This window comes from Rhincodon typus, chromosome 25 (assembly GCF_021869965.1).
Source record: "Rhincodon typus isolate 14 chromosome 25, sRhiTyp1.1, whole genome shotgun sequence".
Classification (NCBI taxonomy): Eukaryota; Metazoa; Chordata; class Chondrichthyes; order Orectolobiformes; family Rhincodontidae; genus Rhincodon; species Rhincodon typus.
The window spans coordinates 12,661,589-12,685,091 of record NC_063356.1 but is presented as its reverse complement, the minus strand read 5'-3'; the positions used below and the strand labels follow the sequence as shown (position 1 = coordinate 12,685,091).

Genomic DNA, 23,503 nt, shown 5'->3' with positions numbered 1-23,503 from the left:
TGCTGCTTGGCCTGCTGTGTTCATCCAGCCCTGCACCTTGTTGTCTCACAGTCTGACCCCTGTTACTTCCAGGGAATATCCAGCTTTCAGACTGGCTGCTGCTTTCGTTTGCTGTGGAATGCTATGGGGTGCCTTTTCATGCATGCACACTCTGTGCATCATGTTGAGATGGCGTTTGGGGCATTCACAAATGATATCAAGATGCAAGGTGACGGAACATCCTTAAGACCTTCACTGCACAAAAGTGCAACTTAAGGAGGCACTCGAAGGCTCAAAATGCAAAAGAGACATGTGTGGGTAAATTGTATTCATTGCATCTGGTGTGAAGTCAGCTTCACACCAATGCTGAACTTTTGAAATGTAAATGAATGATAAGGACCCAAAGTGTTTCCAAAGTGAAGCTCAACTATGATTGCCTTCAGCACAGATTTACTCTTGCATTCCTGTGTTATTGTAAAGCAATATCCACTGACTATGGAGTTTCAGTTGAATGCAGCCTTAGGGCACTAGTTACAAGTTCAATGCAATATGAACGCAAAATGCTGCAGCTGCTGGAAATTTAAAATAAAAGCTCAATGTGGAAGAGTCAAATTTGACTCAGACTTTTAAACCTGTTTCTTTTACAAGTTACCAGACCGGAAACAAAAACAGAAGTTGCTGGAAAAGCTCAGCAGGTCTGGCAGCATCTGTGAAGAAAAATCAAAGTTAACATTTTGGATCTGGTGACCGTTCTTCAGAACTGATGGTAGCTAGGAAAATGTCTGTTTACATGCAGAAGGTAGGGTGTGGGGAGGGGATAAGGAGTAAACGATGGATGAGCATAGAGTGCAAAGAGAGAGAAGAGCAGTTGGACAGACAGAAGAGTGGATAACGATCTGTCCAGGAGGGTGAATAGCTGTTAATGGAGACTGTTAGTGACTAACAATAGGTAGTGTGTAATGGCAGGACATGTCACAAAAAGACCCGGCGTGTGGGATAGGAGGCTGGGACATGGGAGAGTTCAGGCCCTAAAATTATTGAACTCAATATTGAGCCCGGAGGGCTGTAGGGTCCTCAAGCGGAAAATGAGGGGCTGTTCCTCCAGCTTACGATGAGCTTCACCGGAACACTACAGCAAGCCCAAGACAGAGATGGTGGCCAGGGAGTAAGGTGGTGTGTTAAAGTGGCAGGAAACTGGAGGTTCAGGGTCTTTTTTGTGGGCAGAACATAAGTGTTCTGCAAAGCAGTCACCCTGTCTATGCTTTGTTTCCCCACTGTAGAAGAGACCACATTGTGAGCAGCAAATGCAGTAGACTAGATTGTGAGAAATGCAGGTAAAGCGCTGTTTTACCAGGAAGGTATGTTTGAGCCCTTGGGTACTGAGGAGGGAGGAAGAAAATGGGCAGGTGTTATACTTTTGGCTGTTGCAGGGGAAGGTGCCGCAGGGCTGTGGTGGCGTGGTGGGGTTGAAGGAAGAGTGGACTGAGTGTCCCAGAGGGAATGGTCCCTGTGAAAGGCAGACAAGGGAGGGGAGGGGAATATGTGTCTGGTGGTGGCATCTCGCTGGAGGTGGGGGAAATGGTGCCTGATGATCTTCTAGATGTGGATACTGGTGGGATGGCAAGTAAGGACAAGGGGAACCCTATTGTTGTTGCGGGAGGAAAGAGAGGAGGTGAGGGCGGATGTTCAGGAGGTGGGTTGGACCCAGTTGAGGGTCCTGTTAACAACGGTGCTGGGGAATCCTCAGTTGAGGAAGAGGGTGGGCATTTCGGAGGCTGTCTTGTTGAAGTTGGCCTCATCAGAACAAATGCGACAGAGACGGAGGAACTGAGAGAATGGAATGGAGTCTTTACAGGACGCAGGGTATGAGGATGTATAGTCCTGGTAGCTGTGGGATTCGGTGAGTTTATAATGGATATTAGTGGCCAGTTTATCCCCAGAAATGGAAACAGAGATGTTGAAGAAGGGAAGGGAGGTTGTCAGAGATAGACCAAGTGAAAGCAAGGGTGGGATGGAAATTGGAAGCAAAATCAATGAACTTTTTCAATTCTGGAGGAGAGAGGGAAGCAGCACTGATGATATCATCACATCTTGGAGAAAGAGTTGTGGGTGGGGCCCGGAATAAGACTGGAACAAGGAATGTTCCACATACCCCATGAACAGACAGGCATAACTGGGGCCCATGGCCACCCCTCTGGCCTGAAGAAAATGAGAAGAGTTAAAAGAGAAGTTGTTGAGGGTGAGGATGAGCTTGGCCAAGCGGAGGAGGGTGGTGGTGGGTGGGGACAGTTCAGGCCTTTGTTCCAGGAAGAAGCAGAGAGCCCTGAGACCATCCTGGTGGGGAGTGGATGTGTAAAGGGATTGCACGCCCATGATATAGAGGAGGTGGCTGGAGCCTGCAAACTGGAAATTCTGAAACTGGCTCAAACATGAGAAGAATTGTGGATATAAGTGGGCAGGGACTAGAGACTGAGGCAGGGTAGGAAGAGATGAGTTCTGCGGGGCAGGAGCAGGCTGAAACAATGGGTCTACCTGGACAGTCCCGTTTGTGGATTTTTGGAAGGAGGTAGATGTGAGCTGTGTGGGGCTGGGGGTTTATCAGCTTGGAGGTAGTGAGAGTGGAGATCACCAGATGAAGTGAGGTCAGTGACCGTAATTGATACAATGGCCTGATGTTCCATGGCGGGATCATAGTCCGGGGAAGATAGGAGAAGGTATGTAGGAACTGGCGCTCAGTCTCTGCAATGTAGAGGTCAGTATGCCAGACTACCACAGCACCACCCTTATCGGCTGGCTTAATAACAAAGTCAGGGTTGGATCTAAGTGCATGGAGTGCAGTCAGTTCAGAGGGAGATAGGTTGGATTGGGTGAGGGGGGTGGGGGGGCAGAGAAATTGAGGTGACCAATATCACATCGACAATTCTCAATTAACAGATGGAGTGCAGGTAAAAGGCCACAGGGAGGGGTCCAGGTGGAGGGAGAGTGTTGGAGCTGGGTGAAGGGGTCTGTGGGATGAGGAGAGGACTCTTGTTCAAGAAATGGGCACGGAGGCGAAGATGGTGCAAGAAGAGTTTGATGTCATGTCATGCTCAAAATTTATTAAGGGTGGGAACGCAGCGGGATAAAACTGAGACCTTTGCTGAGTACAGTACATTCAGCATTGGAGAGTGGGGAGTTGGGAGGGATGGTGAATACCCAACAGGCGGTGGGGTTGGGTTGGGGGAGGGGATGGAGTCAGAGGGAAGGGGAGGGGAGGAAGGTTCCAGAGGACGAGGGCTATCTTTGAGTTGTTGCATCTTGTGGGCCTTGATGCTTGAAAGGAAAAGAAGAGGTTTCTGGTTAGCATGGCAGACCTGCTTTCTTTTTTCCAGGACCTGTTGTTGTTTTCTCAAATATAACAAGTCTGTTTTGGAGGCTGAGGGGTGACCTTATAGAGTTTATAGAGTGGGACTCTGGCAGAGGCATGGCGAGGGCTGGATAGCCCAGAGTGGGACTCTGGTGGAGGCATGGCGAGGGCTGGAAAGCCCAGAGTGGGACTCGGGTGGAGGCATGGCGAGGGCTGGAAAGCCCATTGTGGGATTCTGGCAGTGGAAAGGAAAGTTGGATTCTCTTAAGGTATCTTTTTTTTCTTATCTTATTCAAAGTTAATGTGAATAGTGCCTGTATGTACAGTGAAGTTACACACTTTTCACTGTATTTTTACATTGAATACATGTGACAATAAATGATTCAATTCAATAAAATCATGAGGGGCATGGATACGGTGAATAGCCAAGGTTTTTTTTCTTAGGGGAGTCCAAAAATAGAGAGCCTAGGTTTAAGGTGAGAGGGGAAAGATTTAAAAGGGACTTGAGGGGCAACCTTTTCATGCAGAGGGTGGTATGTTTATGGAATGAGCTGCCAAAGGGGTGTGTGAGGCAGGTACAATTACAAAATTTAAAAGGCATCTGGATGGGTACATGAAAAGGAAGGGTTTAGAGGGATATGGGCCAAATGGTGCAAATGGGACTAGATCAGTTTAGGATGTCTGGTTGGTGTGGATGAATTGGACCGAAGGGTCTGTTTCCGTGCTATGTATCTCTATAAGTTCATGACTGCAGAGTTCGCTTCTCCAATTTGAAGGGAAAGAAAATGATCTAAGCCCCCATGCTGAAGAATGTGCATTGTGCTGTGTATCGCAGTGTGGGAGAGTTTGTGAATGTTGGCTGGTTTATCCCATTCCAAGTAATACAAATTTGGAAGACTTGAATTTCTGTAGTACCTTTCATGATCTCAGACTGAACCAAAGCATTTCACACCCAATGAAGTGTTTTTGAAGTGTAATGTTACAATAGCAGCAAATATGATCCATTGAATTTTAACTTCCATCGACTGATTCTTATATCTGAGACTTTTCAAACACTAAATTGTTTTTTTTCACAAAGAAGAAATATGGACCTAAAATGTCTACAGTGGTCATTTGACCACAGATTGATGCAAGGTTCCTGACACTCTGGTGGAATAAGCAAAACTGTCCATGCTGAGAAAATCATTTTATCTAAAAGACTTCAAAACCAGGCAATTGAATCAGCAGCAAGAAATGTGCATCTCTTGTTTAATTCACGTTTATGGTAATTTTACATGTTGGAAGTTAGTCAGCCTGGAAAGACAATGCAATCAGATCTAGAAATACACACGGAATCACATTTCAACAGCTGCTTTGAGCAGCAGAGCAGAGAGAAGAGCAAATCAAATTTGTGATAACAACCATGGGGACTCTCATTTCAGAAAATAATGACTGGTAAAAAGCAAATTTAGGGAGAAGGGGTGTGTAATGATTGGAATGAGGGTCAGGTGGATCTCATTGAGTTTGAGATCCGTGACTGGGGCTGTTAACCTGAGCTATTCGGGGAGCCCTGGCTGACAGATATAAACATGACTGACAAGGCTGCTGGTCACTCTAGGTACTGGCTCTGAACTCGGTGGTCAGAGTCCATTAATGTGCACATGTAAATAAGGTGGGACTTGGTGATGATATACTCTCCTCTGTGGAATTATTTCATGGGGTCAACTATCCACCAAGAACTTGAGGATAACTGCAGATTCTGCTACTTCTGAGGTTACGGGTCCATCATTATGCTGTGGTATTAAGAAAATAATACCACAAGGACTCTAAGGGCCATTTAACTTTCTAACCTTTATTTTCCATGTCTGGTACAGACACTCTCCCTTTTAAATATATTCCTTGTGTTTGTAACAAACAAAAACAGAAATTATTGGAGAAAATGAGCATCTGTGCAGAGAAAACAGTTAACATTTTGAGTCCAGTAACCTTTTCAGAACTTCAGAACCAATTATTTATTCATAAAAATTCTAAAGTTGTAAAGAGTTCTGAAGAAGGTTCATGGGATTGAAACATTAACTCTGCTTTCTTTCCACAAAATCTGCCAGACCTGCTGAGTTTCTCCAGCAATTTCTGTTTTTGTAATTTAGATTTTTGTAATTTATATACCTTTATACAATGCTATATTTTAGATTCTCCCCCTAAAATAAAAATATTTTATTCACTATAAGAAGTAAAATCAATTGTTTAAATCACGGAATGTGTGATACAGTTGGAGATTTTTTGTACAGCAAGTAACACTGAGGTCGACCTGCACTAAATTTGTTGCTTTGAACAAATGTCCCATTTCCATGTGTGCTCTGCCTGAGAGGCAGCTCTTTGCTAGAGCTTTCAGTACTTTCCAACTCGAAATGTTTTGACCTTGGGTGGTTTATCTAGTGTTGAACGTATGTTGTAGCTATTGAGACAATTGCCATTGCATTGAGTGGACAATGCAGTGTCGAGACAATCTGAACCTTGTTGCAAATACTGTAATATTCAGTTTTAATTGTTCTGCAATGTACTTTTATAACTTTTATGAATAAAGCACATTTTTTTGGAGCAAGAAAATAGCTGGTGCTTCATCCTGAGCTGTTTTATTGGCTGTTTTTGTTTGCGTCGGTGATAGTTTGTTGACAATATCTCCCACTCCATGACAGCACCCAAACATGCCTTTATATTCAGAGATAGTAGGAACTGCAGATGCTGGAGAATCTGAGATAACAAGGTGCAGAGCTGGATGAACACAGCAGGCCAAGCAGCATCATAGGAGCCGGAAGGCTGGCGTTTCGGGCCTAGACCCTTCTTCAGAAAAGCGTCTAGGCCCGAAACGTCAGCCTTCCTCTGATGCTGCTTGGGCTGCTGTGTTCATCCAGCTCTGCACCTTGTTATCTCATGCCTTTATATTGTTTACAGAGCCTGCAACAACCAGCCTGCTTTCATCCCACCCTATCAGCATAACCCTGTCTTCCTTTTTCTCTTCCTGCTGTGTGAAGCTAACCTCCCATTTAAATGCATATCCAGAGCTTGAACAACTCCACGTGGTAGCAAGTTCTACATTCTCATCACTGTCTCTGTCCCTCCCTGGGGGTGTTTATTACTTTTCAAAGTACCGGATTTGGATTCTGTTTGGGAGCTGTTGCGAATGGAATGTGAAACAATGTAACTGGTTTGAAAAGAAATGCATGTATCGGACGGAGAAGGTGCAGAACACCCTGGACAGACACAAGGTACTCGGGCTATTTTCAAACTGTAGGGAATTGGGGTTTAAAGCCAGAGGGATTCCGAGTAAGTAAAATTCTGTTTAAAAATAAAGAATAAATATGAGTAATTAATAATAAATCGGTTCTGGAGGTTTGAACATCTTGGAATTGGACAGATGGAGGCATTTTGAAGACATTGAAAGGTTCAGGATAAGACAGGATAATAGGTTGTATGTAGGAGGAAGGGGAAGGTGTTTAGAAAGTTATGAAACTTTTTAACAGTGTGACTGCCTTTCTCTATCCTCCTGAGTCATACGGATCCAAACAAGCTGTGGTACTTGGCTGATGAGATTTTAATCTTCGGTGTCTGAGCACTGTCGGTATTGTACACATTGATGAGGGTTTGAACGTGGATTAAAAACAAGACAGACAATCTGGCCACTATCGCAGATACAGAGAATGAATCTGAGACCGTCAGAGGAAAACCTCCTGTCTGTGGCTGACCTTACTGACCATCAGAGGAAAGTGCCCAATTTACTGCGCTTTTTATTTAGTGTGTAAAGTGACTTTTATGTGCGAAAGGTGGCGTGAACCCCGGGTCTGAGAAAAAGATAGCTGAAAATGCACAGTGACCGTCTGTTGAGAAAGAGAGAGAGAGTTCACCTGCAGCAGGTTTTTCATCAGTATTGGAGCTGGGGCAACTTTTAAACAGAGAGGCATATAAATGCTGTGGGGGAAGAAGGAACAAATAAAGTTTGTGCGGAAAGCAGGATTTTTGAATGACAAAAGTGATGGTGGTGTAAAGACAAGTCAGATTTCCAGCATCAACAGTATTTTGCATTTCTATTAGTTTCTTTAAAGTACGTATTCAGGGACAAATTGCTGGTTTGCAGTTATGTGTGTGGGGGGGAAATGTTTAAACAAAGTGCCTTTGAATGCATAGACAGACCAGAATATGTTTTTTTAAAGCTGAGATACCTGTGGGGTAGTTGCTATGATTTAAGCACATAGTGGTGAGCACAGTTTGTTTTTAATTCAAAAATATACTTTATTCATAAAAAGATCTTTATTTATACATGGTTACAAATGCAGTTCGGTTCTGTGCCATAGCATATGAAGAAAACAATCAAACATTGGTGTTTGACTCTATCCAACAAACAAACCAAAGGTATCTCTTACTTGTACAGCACTATATTTACATATATTTGAGGCATCGGGGGGTTCGATAACTGAACGGACCCTATTTACCTTTAACAGGAAGTCCTCAGACCGTGGTCTTTCCCCATTGTGATTTGGTGGTAGCTGTCCCAAGCTTTAGTGCATCCCTCAGCACATAGTCCAGGACCTTGGAATGTGCCAGTCTACAACACTCGTTGTTCTGGAAGATGAACAAGTTTCAGGCAGATCAAAGAATGTCTTTCACCAAGTTGATGGTCCTGCAGGGATAGTTGAAGAGTTAATTAATTGAGTTAAAGCTAACATTGGAATGGGAAACAAGTGCAATGGTTTGGGATGGCCTGGCACTAGGATCAACACACCGTTAGGCTGGAGGTTGTAGGATACGGAGCTGGAATTATTACATTCAGGAATGGAGGGATCTTGGCTAAAACGTTCAGTGTAATCATTGAGCATGAAAACAAACTGGGAGAGTAATTTCCAAAACATGCTGTCTGCTGCATGTTAAGTGAGAATGTTCGCTAACTGCCTTCTGACCTGACAGTGGTGCAGTTTTAAATTTCACATCCCTGTTTTTAAATCCCTGCATATCTCTGTGGCCTGTTTTGGTCCTACACCCTCTAAGATCTCCATACACCTCTCATTCCGGCTTAATGCAGATCGTAGCATATTGGGGTAAAAGCAAAAATTTCTGCGGGTGTTGGAAATTTGCAACAAACAGAATGCTGGAGAAACTCAGCAGGTCTGGCAGCATCTGTGGAGAGAGAAACACAGTTAACGTTTGAGTCCCATGTGACACTTCTTCATGTGATCTGCTGAGTTTCTCCAGCATTCTCTGAGTTCATTTCACGTTGGGGCGATACTTTCATTAGCCTAAGCCTGAGCTCTGGAATTCTCTTCCCTGAAACTTGATACCTCTCTTTCCTCTTTGAAGAGAGTCCTTAAAACCTGCCCATTTGATCAAGCTTTTTTCTACCTTCCTTAATATTTCTTCACCTGACTTGCCAAAATTTGCTTGCCCTCTGAAAAGTTGGGCCATTTCACTGTGCTAAAGGCTCAGCATTAATCCAGGTGGCTATTTTGTACAGGGGAAGGGACAATCTTACTTTGTGGTGGCACTTTTCCCCAGCAGATGACTTGAATAACAGTTGACAAAAGTTAATAAAACAGCTAAAAACGGACCATAACAGCACTGGCTTGAATATTTTATTTTGTGATTGCAACAGTGACTGCACTTTATTGCCTGACGATGTTCTGTCAAAGGTGCAACATTTGTTTATAAAAGAAAGACAAATATATATTTACAATACTAGTGATGCATAAATAGCTGAAAGTGAGATTCCGCTCAGTAGCCAGATTGTGGTTTGGAACACCCAAGTAGATGTTTTGGTCAGAATGTGCACAGGCCTGGAGACTGACAAAATAATTAAGAAAGATGTTGACAAACTGTGGATTTATACGAAGATTTAACTGTCCTTTTCATGGTGTTGGCGAGTGGAATTGTAGAGATATAGAGTGGAGGGGCCAGGAAAGATTTGAACCTTACACTTTCCAGACGGCGAAAAGCTAGAAGCAGTGAAGGTCAAAATCTGATTGGAACGTACATTATTAAAATACCATGATTAGTGACAGAAAGGAATCCGAAAGGCCAATGAACTGCTGTCCTTTAAATCTTGAAGAATAGAAGCAATTGGTTGGAAGTCATGGTGCAGGTGTACAAAGTGTTGGTTAGACCAAACTTGGAGCATAGTGATTCTGGTCACCAGAGCTTAGGAAAGATACATTAATTGGTCTCCAAGGAAGTGCAGCATAGGTTAATCAGAATGGTACTGTTAGAATTCTTGCAGATGTTTAATTATTTCTATCTTTTTATAGAGTTATACTGCATGGAAACAGACCCTTTGGTCCAACTCATCTGCACCAACCAGACATCCCAATCTGACCTAGTCCCATTTGCCAGCATTTGACCCATATTCCTCTAAACTTTTCCTATTATTTACCCATCCAGATGCCTTTTAAATGTTGTAATTATACCTGCCTCCACCACTTCCTCTGGCAGCTCATTCCATACACGGACCACTCTCTACTTGAAAACCAGGTCCCTTTTAAATCTTTCCTCTCTCACCTTCAACCTATACTCTCTAGTTTTGGACTCCCTCAATGTAGGAAAAAAGACCTTGGCTATTCAGCCTATCCATTCTTTTATCAATTTTGGTTTGGAGCTGTGAACTGAGAACTGTGAGCTGATGATGACCTTTGGACAGCAGCTTGTATTTTTAAAAAAATAGGAAGAGTACAAACAAACCATTTTGTTTGTTTGTGAGGCCAGTTCTGGATGTAAATTGCAGGTTCGTTTTTGATCAAAAGGTTCTATAGACGCTTGACACTGGCAAAGAACAGTATGTTTAAACAGATAACAGATGTTTGGTCATAAATGAGGTCAATCCTTAAGAATTGGCTCCAGCATGTCTGGGAGAGACCTTTTGCTTAAGCAGATGGCAGGTGTTGATGGTAACTGGAACCTTGTGGGGAGATGGTTAGTCTGACAGGGTGAGGCCAGAGTTTGAACTGGGCTATGGACTGTGTTTTATATGAGAAGGAGTTTGGCTGATGATGCGGCAGCATGAAGATTTGAAAGCTCTCTGCCTAACCTCCCATTATCAGCTATTGGAAGTTTCTATTTTCTGAACTAAGTTATATATATCACTGATTTTGTCTGAATGAACTGAATAGGTGGCTCTGTTTGACATCTTCAGAAAATCAGCTGAGGAACAATCATATAAGACCATAAGACATAAGAGCAGAAATTAGGCCATTCGGCGCATCGAGTCTGCTCTGCCATTCAATCATGGCTGATAAGTTCCTCAAGCCCATTCTCTTGCTTTCTCCTCATAACCCTTGATCCCCTTGATAATCAAGAACCTATCTATCTCAGTCTTAAATGTACTCAATGACCTGGCCTCCACAGCGTTCTGTGGCAGTGAATTCACCATTTTCTGGCTGAAGAAGTTTCTCCTCATCTCCGTTCTAAAGGTCTTCCCTTTACTCTGTGCTCTATGCCTGTAGAACCATGCATTGTGAAAACTGCTTAAGTAATCTGGCCAATTTTGTTATTTAATTTAACCTTAATTGTGTTTGTCTTTCTATTTGTCTTTTGTGTGATTGGAGCTGAAAACAAAGGTTTTTGGGTAAATCATAGTTATCAATTAAATTACTTTGCTTAATTTTGCTCTGCTCAAATTGCTGCATTGTTAATAAATCACTAACTCTTTTGTTTCAGCTATAAATTGCTGTCTACCATTGATTGTACACTGAGTATGGGATTAGTTATTCAAAAAACCTGGTTAGGAACCATTAGGGTTAATTTTGAGTTTCTGTGAAGGTTTTAACTTTACAGTGCTGTGAATAAAGAGATGGAAGGGCTGATTTGGTTTGACTGTTTCTGTACTGTAACAGTATCTCTCCTCCAAGGTTAAATTACAAGATGAGTAATTAAATTAGGGTTGTTTTCCCTGGATTTGGAAGGTTAACGGGTGTTTTGATTGAGGTTTACAAGTTATCGAGGGGAACAGATAGGGTAGATAGAATCTATTTCAGTAGGTTGGTGAGTCTTGAACTAGGGGTTATAGTCTAAAAATTAGGTCCATCAAGAGTGAAATTAGGAGAAGCTTCTGGGCACAAGGGGCCCTGGAATTTTTGACTGTCAACAATAAAGTGTTGGATTAATTGTAAATTATAGAAGTGAAATTGATGGATTTTTGTTAACCAAAGTTAATAAAGGATCTGGAGCAAAGGTGGGTGGCTTGGCCAATTTGTGGCACAAGCAGCTACCTAACAGTAAAACATTGTGTGTTATATAACAAAGTGTAGCTACATGGCCGATATCAAAAATGAAGTTTTAAGTATAAAGGTATTATGGGCTTTAACTGCATTCCTGGGAATTGTCAGAATCAGGCAGCTAGAAGAGGCCTCAGTCTAATCAGCAGTGGGAGTGCTTTCTGGAATGTCACTGAATAAGATGTATTGTGAAGGCCCAAAGATAATTGATAAAGGGGTCTGGTGAATATCATGAGATTGCGGGACGAAGCTGTTCTATGGATTGATCACACAGTCACTTGACGAAGCTGATTGGATGTGTATGGAATTGAATTTGATGTACGATTGGTTTATGCCAGCCAAGGTGGGCTGAAATAAAATGTATAAAAGGAGTATGTTTTCTTTTCTTTAGTGGAGAAGTTGTCTGGACTTCCCTGCAGCTTACTTCCTACTGCTGTAAAACAGACCTCTGACGATTTGGAAACAGACATGGGTGTCGAGTGATTCTTTGATCATTTGATTTCCCCTTTCAGTGGGTATATGGGGTTAGGTTGCAGATCAGCAGCATATTTTGACGTGGTTAAATGGATTAAGATGTGAAGAGATATATTAAGAAGTGCATGTGTGATGCCAAGGCATGCAAGAAACAAATGCTGGAAAATGGGATTAGAATATAGTTAGGAGCTTGTTTTTGACTGGTGTTGACTCGATGAGCCGAAGGGCCTTCATGTGCGCTGTGGACTTTTATAAATCCACATAACTAGGAAGGGATTTAAATAATTAGATAAAATTCGGGGATAATTATGAGGTCACAATTTAGGAATAAAAATTAGAAAATTTAATAAATTGTCAGCTTTCAAGATTCTGTTTTGAAAAGCAGAGAAAGTTAAAGTTTACATCCAGATATTTCTGCTACATTTATACTGACTAAGAACATAGGATTGGGAGTAGGCCATTTGGCCCCTCAAGCTTGCTCCTTCGGTCGATGAAATCATGGTTAATCTCCTTGTGGTCTCGACTCAGATTCTTCTCTATTCCCAATAACTTTTGACTGACTTGTTACCTCTGCCTTAGAGATATTCAGTGGAACTTCCTCCAATGCTCTCTGGGGCAGGGAGCTCCAAAGTCTCATGACCCTCTGCGGGAAAACTCTTTTCTCCAACCCCGTCCTTAGTGAAAGACCACTTATTTTTCATTTGTGTCACCTAATTTTGGTCTGTCCTACAAGGGGAAACATACTTTAGCAACCACCTTGTCAAGTCCTCTCAGGATCTTGTATGCTTAAATGATCACACACTTAATAATGCTAAAAATTTTTGTCCCTGCATTATTTTCATGGGGAGTGCGCGTCATTGGTAAGGCCAGCATTTGTTATTCCATCCCTGATTGTCCTTTGTTTGAGTGACCTGCTTGGCCATTCCAGAGGACAAACAAGAGTGAATCACATCATTGTGGATCTGGAATCACATGTCAGTCAGAACTGGGTAAAGACTGCAGATTTACTTGCCTAAAGCCTTCAGTTAACTAGCTGGAGTTTCTGACAACCAGTTGTAGTCTCATGGCACCATTAGTGAGACTTGCATCATATTCCAGATCTTTATTCACTGAATTTATTCACTGAGTTCCACCAATTGCCATGGTAAAATTTTAATCCATATCCTAGTGGAGATGCTGGTGTTGGGTTGGGATGGACAAAGTCAGAAGTCACACGAGACCTGGTTATGGTCCAACAGGTTTATTTAAAATCACAAGCTTTTGGAGCACTGCTCCTTCGTTGATTTCTCGAGTGACATCACCATTACAATTTGTGTCCTTTGACAGTAGAATTTTGCGCATTGGAATGTGTAAAATGATTACTTTTAAGGATAATCTCTATTAAGACTTTTGATTATAAATGACACATCTGTTTAATGATTCTTTAACAAATTTGAATTATAAATATGCTAATACATTTGAAATCACACTAATTGACATTGGAATGTTTTTAAAGTTATATTTTAAGGTGCAGGTACACACTAACGTAACGATTACAAAAGTGCAGGTTGAAATAATCCTGCTAGAATAGCTTTTAGTTTAAGGAATGTTTAAAATAACAGTAAAAGACATTAATATCTCCATGTGATATGAAACATGTCCAGTTTGACTGTAACTTGGCAACTCTGAGAAAGAAATGTTCAAAGCTGGTATAAGGTAGAACCAGACATTAAAAATGTCTGATGAGTCATTGATCATTCTTCCTGAATTGATAATCACAAAAATGGAAATATTACCCATAGTCCTTCTGGAGAAAAAGGGATGCTATGTAAATGTAGCATTTAATTGATCTAATAGGAAATAAATCTTTCTCTATATAGTTTAAAAACTTTTTAAGAATAAGGTACAATAATAAAATGAAGAAACGGATGAACAGAAGTTATAGTAATTGTTACTTTAAGGCAAACAATCTCTTTCAAGACAAATGCTGATAGCTTCAAGATAAGAGAATTATCAACAATGAAATTATTTTGGAATAATAGAGAATGAAGTGTAACCTCGTCAGGATAATGATAAAAGGATGAACCCACATTGGGAAGTGGCACCCACACTGCTGTCTTAATTAGGTGAGGAACAGTTTAAAATTAGGAACTTCACTATTGAAAGTTCAGCAGTAATAGAACCCTCACCAATACTTCTTGTGACAAAAAGGCCCAATGCAGAGTAAGATTCTTTTATTCTTAATTGAGGAGGGATACCTTGATGACCAGGTGGCATGCTACTTAGAAAAATTTAAGGCAACATTTTAATTTGGATTTTGATTGGTATCTAAAGTATTTTATTGCAAGATTACAGAGGTTGAACTTTCGATTCTACTTTGGAAATGAGATTGTGTTTTCCATCTTTAGTCTTCTTTTGTGTGCTTGCCTGTTAGCTCAGTTGTTTGGTGAATGATGCTAACAGTGTGGGTTCAGTTCGTGCACTGGCTGAGGTTACCATGAAGGACTGTCCTTCTCAACCTCGCCTGAGGCGTGGTGACCTTCAGGTTAAACCACCACCAGTTGTCTGTCTCTAATGAGAGAGCAGCCTAATGGTCTGGTTATACTATGGAGACGTCACATATTTTTAATGTTGTAATATAATTTAAACTTAACGTATATTGCATATTCAGCTCCTTTTGAAACTTGTAATTTACCTCATGTAGTGTTCTGTCTACTCTTAAATGGGGAGGCAGGCTATTAAATTGTGATTCCTGGACCCTTAAAGAGTCTGGATGCTTATAACCTAGCTGATGCCTATTAATAAAGGTCACTGGATGAAAGTACTATTCTTTGCTAGTTTATTTCCCTGCAGAAGAGATAGATCAATTCTTCCGACCAGTATAAGAGAACTGGTTTGGCTAAACCTGAGAGATCTTAATAACCAGAGAAATTATCCTCATTGGAATTATTCCCATTATGGGTTAGAATGTAAAACATTTCAGGTAGAGGAGAGGATTTGGGTATAGTTGTTGAAATATTATAGGGAAGCAAAGGTCTTATGGCACAATGGCACCCATTTCTTATGGCATTGGTAAAGTCCACATTGAGACCATCGGGTTGTAGGCTCCCAAGGCAGAATATGAGGTGCTGCTCCTCCAGTTTCCCGGTGGCGTCATTGTGATCTCCAGCCCAACGGCCTAAATGAGGATTTTACCAGTTTCAAAATCTCCCCACGCCCAGCCTCATCCTATGACCAACCCTCCCTCTCATTCCTGCCTCCTTGACCTGATGCAACCTGTCCGTCTTCTCTCCCACCTATCCGCTCCTCCCACCTCACTGACCAATCCCCACCACTCCCTACCTGCATTCACCTATTACCATCCCACCTACCCTCCCCAGCCCCACCCCTCCTCTCTATTTATTTCTGAGCTCCTTTCCCCCTCCCCCATTTCTAAAGACGGATCCCGACCCGAAATGTCAACTTTCTTGCTCCTCTGATGCTGCCTGGGCTGCTGTGTTCCTCCAGCTCCACACTGTGTTATCTCTGACTCCAGCATCTGCACTTCTTACCATCTCTATGCCCTCGGCATGTTGCAATGCTCCAGGGAATCACAGAGCAAACTGGAGGAACAGCATCTTATCTTCAGACTTGGCTCTTTACAGCACTCTGGACTTATTACTGAATTCAACACCTTCAGATTGTGAACCCACTCCATTCCTCTCCTTTCTTTTAGCTTTACTTGTTGCATTCTCAGTCACCATGTGCTGCCCCCCTTCCCCGTTCATGGTGGCAGTTCTTCCCAGCCTGGCAGTAAGACACAGCATTGTTCTGCCATTCTCACATTCTGGTCACTTAATCTGCACAGTTAGCACCCTTTCTCTTCAGCACTCCACTTCCCCAACTATGGCATAAATGCTGCCCCCCCAACACTTCACTTCTGCTCTGATGAAGAGTCTTCTACTTTCCAGGTGTTAGCTTGCTCTGTCTCTCCCTGGATGCTATCAGACCCGCTGTGATCTCCAGCATTTTTTTGTTTGTAGATGCTGTTTGGCTTCATGTAGCCAGCAGCCACAGTGCTTTCTGTTGAAGTTGCAACCAAGAAACGAGGAAGTTTTAGATTCAGTTACAGCTGTGAGCTAATTGGTGTCAACAAAGGTAGCAGTTTAAATATTCCATTTGAGGAATCCACCAGGATCAATCTTAGTTTTAAAAGTTACAATTAATCCAGTAAAGTGGAGGGCAAGGGGAAGGAGACTATGTTAAACTTGTAGAAAATACCGAAGCGGGGGTGGGGAATGTTATTGCTTCAAAAGAGAACTGAAGAATTTGTTATCTTTGTGGAAATAGGTTCACACAGTTATCGCAAACATGGGACAGCGGACAAGCAGGGAGTTCAGTAAGGATCTGTGTTTGTTCAAGTTTTCATTTTTCATTCGAGATTCGCCAGTGAGTTTCAGCAAGCTTATTGGTCGTGGTGTAGAAGTGGGTGGGACAGCCGTATTGATGCCAAAATTCAGCTTTCCCACCGAGTGCCCTGGTCCTAAACTTCTTAAATGTGAGGTGCAGTGACTGGTTATGGGATCGTTGAATGTTCATCCAAATGATCTGATAGAAGAGGGGGAAACAGGGGCCTTGGTTTAACATTTCATCTAAATTACAGCACCTCCCAACAATGTTGCCTTCCCTCAGTGTGGCGAGAGACTGTAGCTCATGAGCTTGTCCCTTTGTATTGTGCTTGAACCTACAAACTTTTGACTGGATTCCTACCTTAGGGAATCAAGCTGCCAGCCTGGGCAGAAAGCTGTAGCTTTCAGGCAGACAAGATTCCACAATAAATAGGAGGTTTCTTGCTGTCATACCTTTTGCTTTTGAAGAATAGTGAACACGTGTTCCCGCAGGATTAAGTCAGTGCTCCTTGGGGCCAACCTAGCCAAATGTGGTGGGCTCTCTGACCGTAAGAGCAGACTCAGTTCATGAGTAGTCTATAGGCCACCATATAATAACATCACATTGGGGCGGGCAATAAACAAACAAATAACTAATGCCTGTAAAAATGGTATGGCAATTATCATGGGGGATTTTAACCTACATGTAGATTGGTTGAACCAGCTCAGTCAGGGTAGCCTTGAGGAGGAGTTCGTTGAGAGTATCCGTGATAGTTTTCTTGAACAGTATGTAATGGAACCAACGCGGGAGCAAGCTATCCTAGACCTGGTCCTGTGTAATGAGACAGGAATAATTAATGACCTCATAGTTAGGGATCCTCTTGGAAGGAGTGATCACAGTATGGTTGAATTTAGAATACAGATGGAGAGTGTGAAGATAAAATCCAATACAAGGGTCCTGTGCTTGAACAAGGGGAACTACAATTGAATGAGGGAGGACTTGGCTAAAGTAAACTGGATACAAAGATTTTATGGTGGGACAGTTGACGAGCAGTGGAGGACACTAATAACATGCCAGTAATAGACAAAGAGATAAAGGTAGGTGAGGACCTGGAAACAATCATAATTACGGAAGAGGCAGTGTTGGGCAAGCTAATGGAGCTAAGGATTGATAAGTCTCCTGGCCCTGATGGAATGCATCCCAGGGTACTAAAAGAGATGGTGGGAGAAATAGCAGGTGCACTGGCGGTAATTTTCCAAAATTCGCTGGACTCTGGGGCAGTCCCAGCAGATTGGAAAACAGCAAATGTGACGCCACTGTTTAAAAAGGGAAGTAGATAAAAGATGGGGAATTATAGACCAGTTAGCTTAACCTCTGTGGTGGGGAAGATGCTTGAGTCTATTATCAAGGAAGAAATAGCAAGGCATCTTGATAGAAATTGTCCCATTGGGCAGACGCAGCATGGGTTCATGAAGGGCAGGTCATGCTTGACAAATCTTTTGGAATTCTATGAAGACATTACGAGCGAGGTGGACAATGGGGACCCAGTGGATGTGGTTTACCTAGACTTCCAAAAGGCCTTTGACAAGGTGCCGCACAAGAGGCTACTGCATAAGATAAGGATGCATGGCATTAAGGGTAAGGTATTAGCATGGATAGAGGATTGGTTGACTAACAGGAAGCAAAGAGTGGGGATAAATGAGTGCTATTCTAGCTGGCAGTCAGTGACTAGTGGTGTGCCTCAGGGATCGGTGTTGGGACCGCAATTATTTACAATTTATATAGATGATTTGGAGCTGGGGACCACGTGTAGGGTGTCAAAGTTTGCAGATGACACTAAGATGAGTGGCAAAGCAAAGTGTGCAGAGGACTGTGAAACTTTGCAGAGGAACATAGATACATTGAGTGAGTGGGCAAAGGTCTGGCAGATGGAATACAATGTAAATAAATGTGAAGTCATACATTTTGGTAGGAGTAATAGTAAAAAGGATTATTACTTGAATGGTAAAAAGTTGCAGCATGCCGCTATGCAGAGGGACCTGGGTGTCCTTGTGCATGAACCACAGAAGGTAGGTCTGCAGGTACAACAAGTAATTAGGAAGGCAAATGGAATTTTGTCCTTCATTGCTAAAGGGATTGAAATAAAAAGCAGAGAGGTTATGTTGCAGCTGTACAAGGTGCTGGTGAGGCCACACCTGGAGTACTGTGTGCAGTTTTGGTCTCCTTACTTGAGAAAGGATGTACTGGCACTGGAGGGGGTGCAAAGGAGGTTCACTAGGTTGATTCCAGAGTTGAGGGGGTTGGCTTATGAGGAGAGACTGAGTAGATTGGGATTATATTCATTGGAATTCAGAAGATTGAGGGGGGATCTTATAGAAACATATAAAATTATGAAGGGAATAGATAAGATAGAAGTAGAGAGGATGTTTCCACTGGCAGGTGAAGCTAGGACAAGAGGGCATAGCCTCAAGATTAGAGGGAGCAGATTTAGGACTGAACTGAGAAGGAATTTCTTCACCCAGAGGGTTGTTAATCTATGGAATTCCTTGCCCAGTGAAGTAGTGACGCTACTTCAGTAAACGCTTTTAAAAAAAAGGTAGATTTTTTTTGAACAATAAAGGAATTAAGGGAAACGGTGAGAACGCGGGTAAGTGGATCTGAGTCCACGAAAGGATCAGCCATGATCTTATTGAATGGCGGAGCAGGCTCGAAGGGCCAGACGGCCTACTCCTGCTCCTAGTTCTTATGTTCTTATGTTCTTTGAGACAAGCCACTTAAAAAGAGTTGGCACTGAAGCAGTGCATACTAACTAACAAAAGTCACTCAGTGTGCACTGCTTCAGTGCTAACTCTTTAAGTTGCTTGTTTCATGAACTGAGTCTGTTCTTACACATTTACAGCAAAGGGGACGTGTGATTACAGCTGCGACAAGGGAAATCGGTGCTTGTATTTTACAAAAGGGCATGACAACATCATTCTTTGATGCTAGCAGGATTGATGATAGAATTGTGTGCACAGTGACAGATGTAGGATGCAAATCATGGGTCTTTTGTTAGAAGCATATTGCAACAGTGACTGCCATCAGTGGATGTAAAGCGCTTTGAGGCGTTTGGTGCTACATAAATGTAAGCTTTTCTTTCCACAGGCCCGAAAGGTAACTTGAAAATGAAAACTCTACTCTCTTGTGGCCAGGGTGGTAGCTATCACATTTAGTTTGGCTTTTTGATGAACTTTGCAGTGTCACTCTGCTCTCTTTGCTGTTGTTAATAAAACCTATGAAAGACAATTTATCCCTGTGTGCTTGATTATCTGAGGTCAAGGACCTCAAGCCCCCCACTGCTGAGGCTTTGGTCCTTTCTGGTCGACGTGATTAAGCTGCTCAGAGCCTACATCCAGATGTGCTGTGCAGGAGGGTGAAACAGTGATACCAAGTGCATGACATCGAATCCTTGATGTTTACTGAGTGAGCTGATTTAAATAATAATCTCATCAGCACTGCACAGAGTCTGACTGACTCCTCCCCTTTGCAACTCAGTGGGGCTGCTCTGTTTGAAGACTTGGCTGCAAGCCGGATTTCTCCATTGTACAGCTCTGGGTACAAATCCTGTGCAACTTCACTGAGAGTGGTAATTAAACCTGCTGGAAGCACTTGGCAAACAGCAGAGCCTTCATTACCGCTGATGTCGTCTTGATTTTTCAGGAATAATTTTCCAGTCAGTGTGGCACAGAAAGAAATTGGCAAATGCAGATGGGGAAGTAATTCTTTCCCAATATTGAAACGGATCGGAATCTTGATCCTAAAGAGAAGCCTGAAGGCGCTCAGGATCCCATGTAAATAAAGCAATGAATCAATTTCTTGAGTTCAACAAAGGTAACAGTTTGGGAAAGTTAAAGCTGCCTCCTTGCCCACACTGACTGACTGCATTTAGTACTTGGGAGTGTGAAGGCTTCAACCCATTCATCCTGCATAAACAGCAATCCAGTCAATTTGGCTGTGAGAGCTAAATGTTTTAATTGAAAAGCTTCCCATATATCAAAAGACTGTGACTGTTTACAGTGGAGAATATTCCACTTAGGTAAAGCTGTGCTTATTGCCAGCACCTCCGTGAGGAAGTGCAATTAGTGCGTTGTGCACGGCCATTGAGTTTGCCATTCTTCATCACTGCTGAGTGACAGAATGACAGCGCCTGTCACAGAGATGGCGCTGCCTATATACACATGCACAGTCGAGAGTTTTTCCACAAACCTGGAGATTTCACTGGTCCTGCTACAAAGCACAGTCTGTAGCGTTGGATCTAAACTCAACCCATTCCATAACAAAGACCAAGGGTTGGCCAGTTTGCAATGCAGAATGGCGCCAACAGTGTGGGTTCAATTCCTGCACCAGCTGAGGTTACCATGAAGGACTCTTCTTCTCAATCTCTCCCCTTGCCCGAGGCATGGTGACTCACACGTTAAACCACCACCACTGGTCATTCCTCTCGACTGAGAGAGCAGCCGTATGCTCTGGTATGAATATGGTGACCTTATAACAAGGAACTGCCTCAGTAACATCATTATTCCTCTTACACATGCAGGTTATAAAACACCTCACTGCAATGGTTTTGGGGAATCTCAAGGGTAACTAGGGACGGGCAATAAATTGCTGACCAGCCAGCGATGCCCACATTCCATAAGTAAATTAGAAACATCTGTGCTTGCTAATGTTACCATCTCACCTTGAATATACTGGACAGCGGTAGTGGGTTCACCTCTGTTCTGAGAGACCCGCTGGCTGTGAAGAAGAGTGGGTTCAGATTTCCATGTGTTGCATTCTTTGAGTGTTTGGCTGCTGCTTTCCTGACCTTTGTTGGTTTCGACTCAGTGTTTACTTACGGTTTTTCCCACCTTCTTGTGGGGCTTGGGTTTCTTTGGTTCAGTGGCTGCTTTTGCCACCCTTTTCAGAGACACCTCTGCGTGGCCAGAGGTTTATGGACACAACGCACCCCTGTAGCAGTTGACTGACGTCATGGGGATTGCTTTGCACATCCAAGAATGGCTCCAAGTGGCCACATTTAATGGCGGCCCGCGTTAGGAGCACACCTTGTTAAAATGTCAGTGGTCAGTAGAGGTCAGCACAGAGCAGATCTGTGCAGAATTCACAACAGCCCTCATCTAATAAGTCGAGCATGAAATAATAGCATGGTTGCAGGAGGCCATTCAGCGTATTGTGTCAGTGCCAGCTCACTGTAAATGGTAACTCAGCTGGTCCTGTTTCCCTGCCTTTTTGCTGCAGCCCTGCGACATTTTTTCATTGTAAACCTTGATTAAACCTGCCTTCACCATGCTCACAGGCAATGCACTACAGATTCTAACAATCAATTATTTTTAAAAGAATGTTTCTCTTCATCTCACCTGCAATTCTTACCAGTCACCTTCAATTACTGTCCTCTGGTTCTCAGCCCCTGGAGTCACAGAGTTTTTCCAGCATGGAAAAAGGCCCTTTGGCCCATCCTGCCTGTCCCAGTCATCAGGATTCTATCTATTCTAATCCCCTTTGCCAGCACTAGGCCCATAGCCTTATAAGCATTGGCAATTCAAGTGCTCATTTTCACGGAATCCCTATAATGCCGAAGCAGACCATTCGACCCCTCGAGTCCACACTAACCCTCCAAAGAGCGTCCCATCCAGACCCACCTTGCCTGCACCTGTCCCTGCATTTCCCATGGCCTATCCACCTAACCTGCACATCTTTGGACTGTGGGAAGAAACTGGAGCAGCCAGAGGAAACCCACACAGACACAGGGAGAATGTGCAAACTCCACACAGACAGTCGCCCGAGGGTGGAATCGAACCCAGGTGCTGTAAAGCAGCAGTGCTGACCACTGAGCCACTGTGCCACCCTTGTTCCTGCCTTTACCACCCTTTTTGGCAGTGAGTCCCAGACACGCACTATGCTCTGGATGAAAACATTTTTCTCTCAAATCCCCCCAAACCTCCTGCTCACCTTAAACTGTGTCCCCTGGTTATTTATCCCTTGACTAGAGAGAGAAGACTCTTCTGCCACTGGGAACAGTTTCTCCTTATCTGTTATATCCAGGGCTTTGCTGATTTTGAGAACCTCTGTCAAATCTCTTCTCAATCTTATTCAAGAACAGCCCCAGCCTTTGCCAGTCTCTCCATGTACCTATCCCTGGGACCATTGTCTGACCATAACTGCACTCACCTCATGATGTGGTGATGGATTTTCATTGTGGTATGATTTGAGCTGGTTTCCACGGATATATAGAAGCATAGAAAATAGGAGAAGGAGTAGGCCTTTTGGCCCATCAGACTTCTTCCACCATTCAATATGATGATGGCTGATCATCCAACTCAGTACCATGTTTCCAGTTTCTCCCTGTACCTTTTGATCCCCTTAGCCCTAAGAACCATATCTAACTCCTTCTTGGAAACATTCAATGTTTTGGCCTCAACCACTTTCTGTGGTCGTGAATTCCACAGGCTCACCACTGTCCAAGTGTGGTGAAAACAGTTAGGATCTGGAGTGCTGTACCCAAGAGTGTGGCCGGGACAGAAATTTTCAAAAGGAAATTGGATCATTATTGGAAAAGGAATAATTTTCAGGCCTACGGGGATGGGGGGTGCGGGGTGGGAAATGGCAGAGTGTGAGTGGCACGAGGTGAATTATTCTGTCAGAGGGTCAGCACAGACACCACGGGACAAATGGCTTCCTGTTGTGCTGTAAACATTCAGTGCTTCTGTTACACGTTTACCTGGGTGATGTAGCTTTGCTGGACTGGATGTGAGTCTCGGTCAACAAGACATGCCAGCTCGAAAGGTGAATGGGACTGGTAATAGATTAGGATTATGGGAAGATTTCTGGTTCAGTTCATTTTCTAGGTTAGGTTACTAACTTTGCAAAATGTTTTACTTAATGGATGCAGGAGAGTGGAGAGAACGGGCAGGATTGGTGGGTTTGCAAATGTATGGGCTGCCTAAACAATTCTGCAAGATGGAAACTAGCAAAGCTTTCTTAAAGAAGTCTGTGGTATGATTTATACAACAGCATGAACTAAAGCTCACTCCGACTATTGGCTGTGGCGTGAACGAACGAAAATGAGCAATTTGCATTTGCAGAATGCTGT

The 23,503-nt window shown here is 43.0% G+C and overlaps 1 protein-coding gene across 1 annotated transcript in view; it reads left to right on the top strand.

Annotated features, from left to right (window-relative positions):
• LOC109915636 overlaps window positions 1-23,503 on the top strand; it is a 94,521-nt gene that overhangs the window by 18,711 nt on the left and 52,307 nt on the right. The window contains exon 3 of the mRNA XM_048611817.1: window positions 6,451-6,570. The gene's annotated coding sequence lies outside the window, so the exon portion shown is untranslated. The remainder of the gene's footprint in view (window positions 1-6,450; window positions 6,571-23,503) is intronic.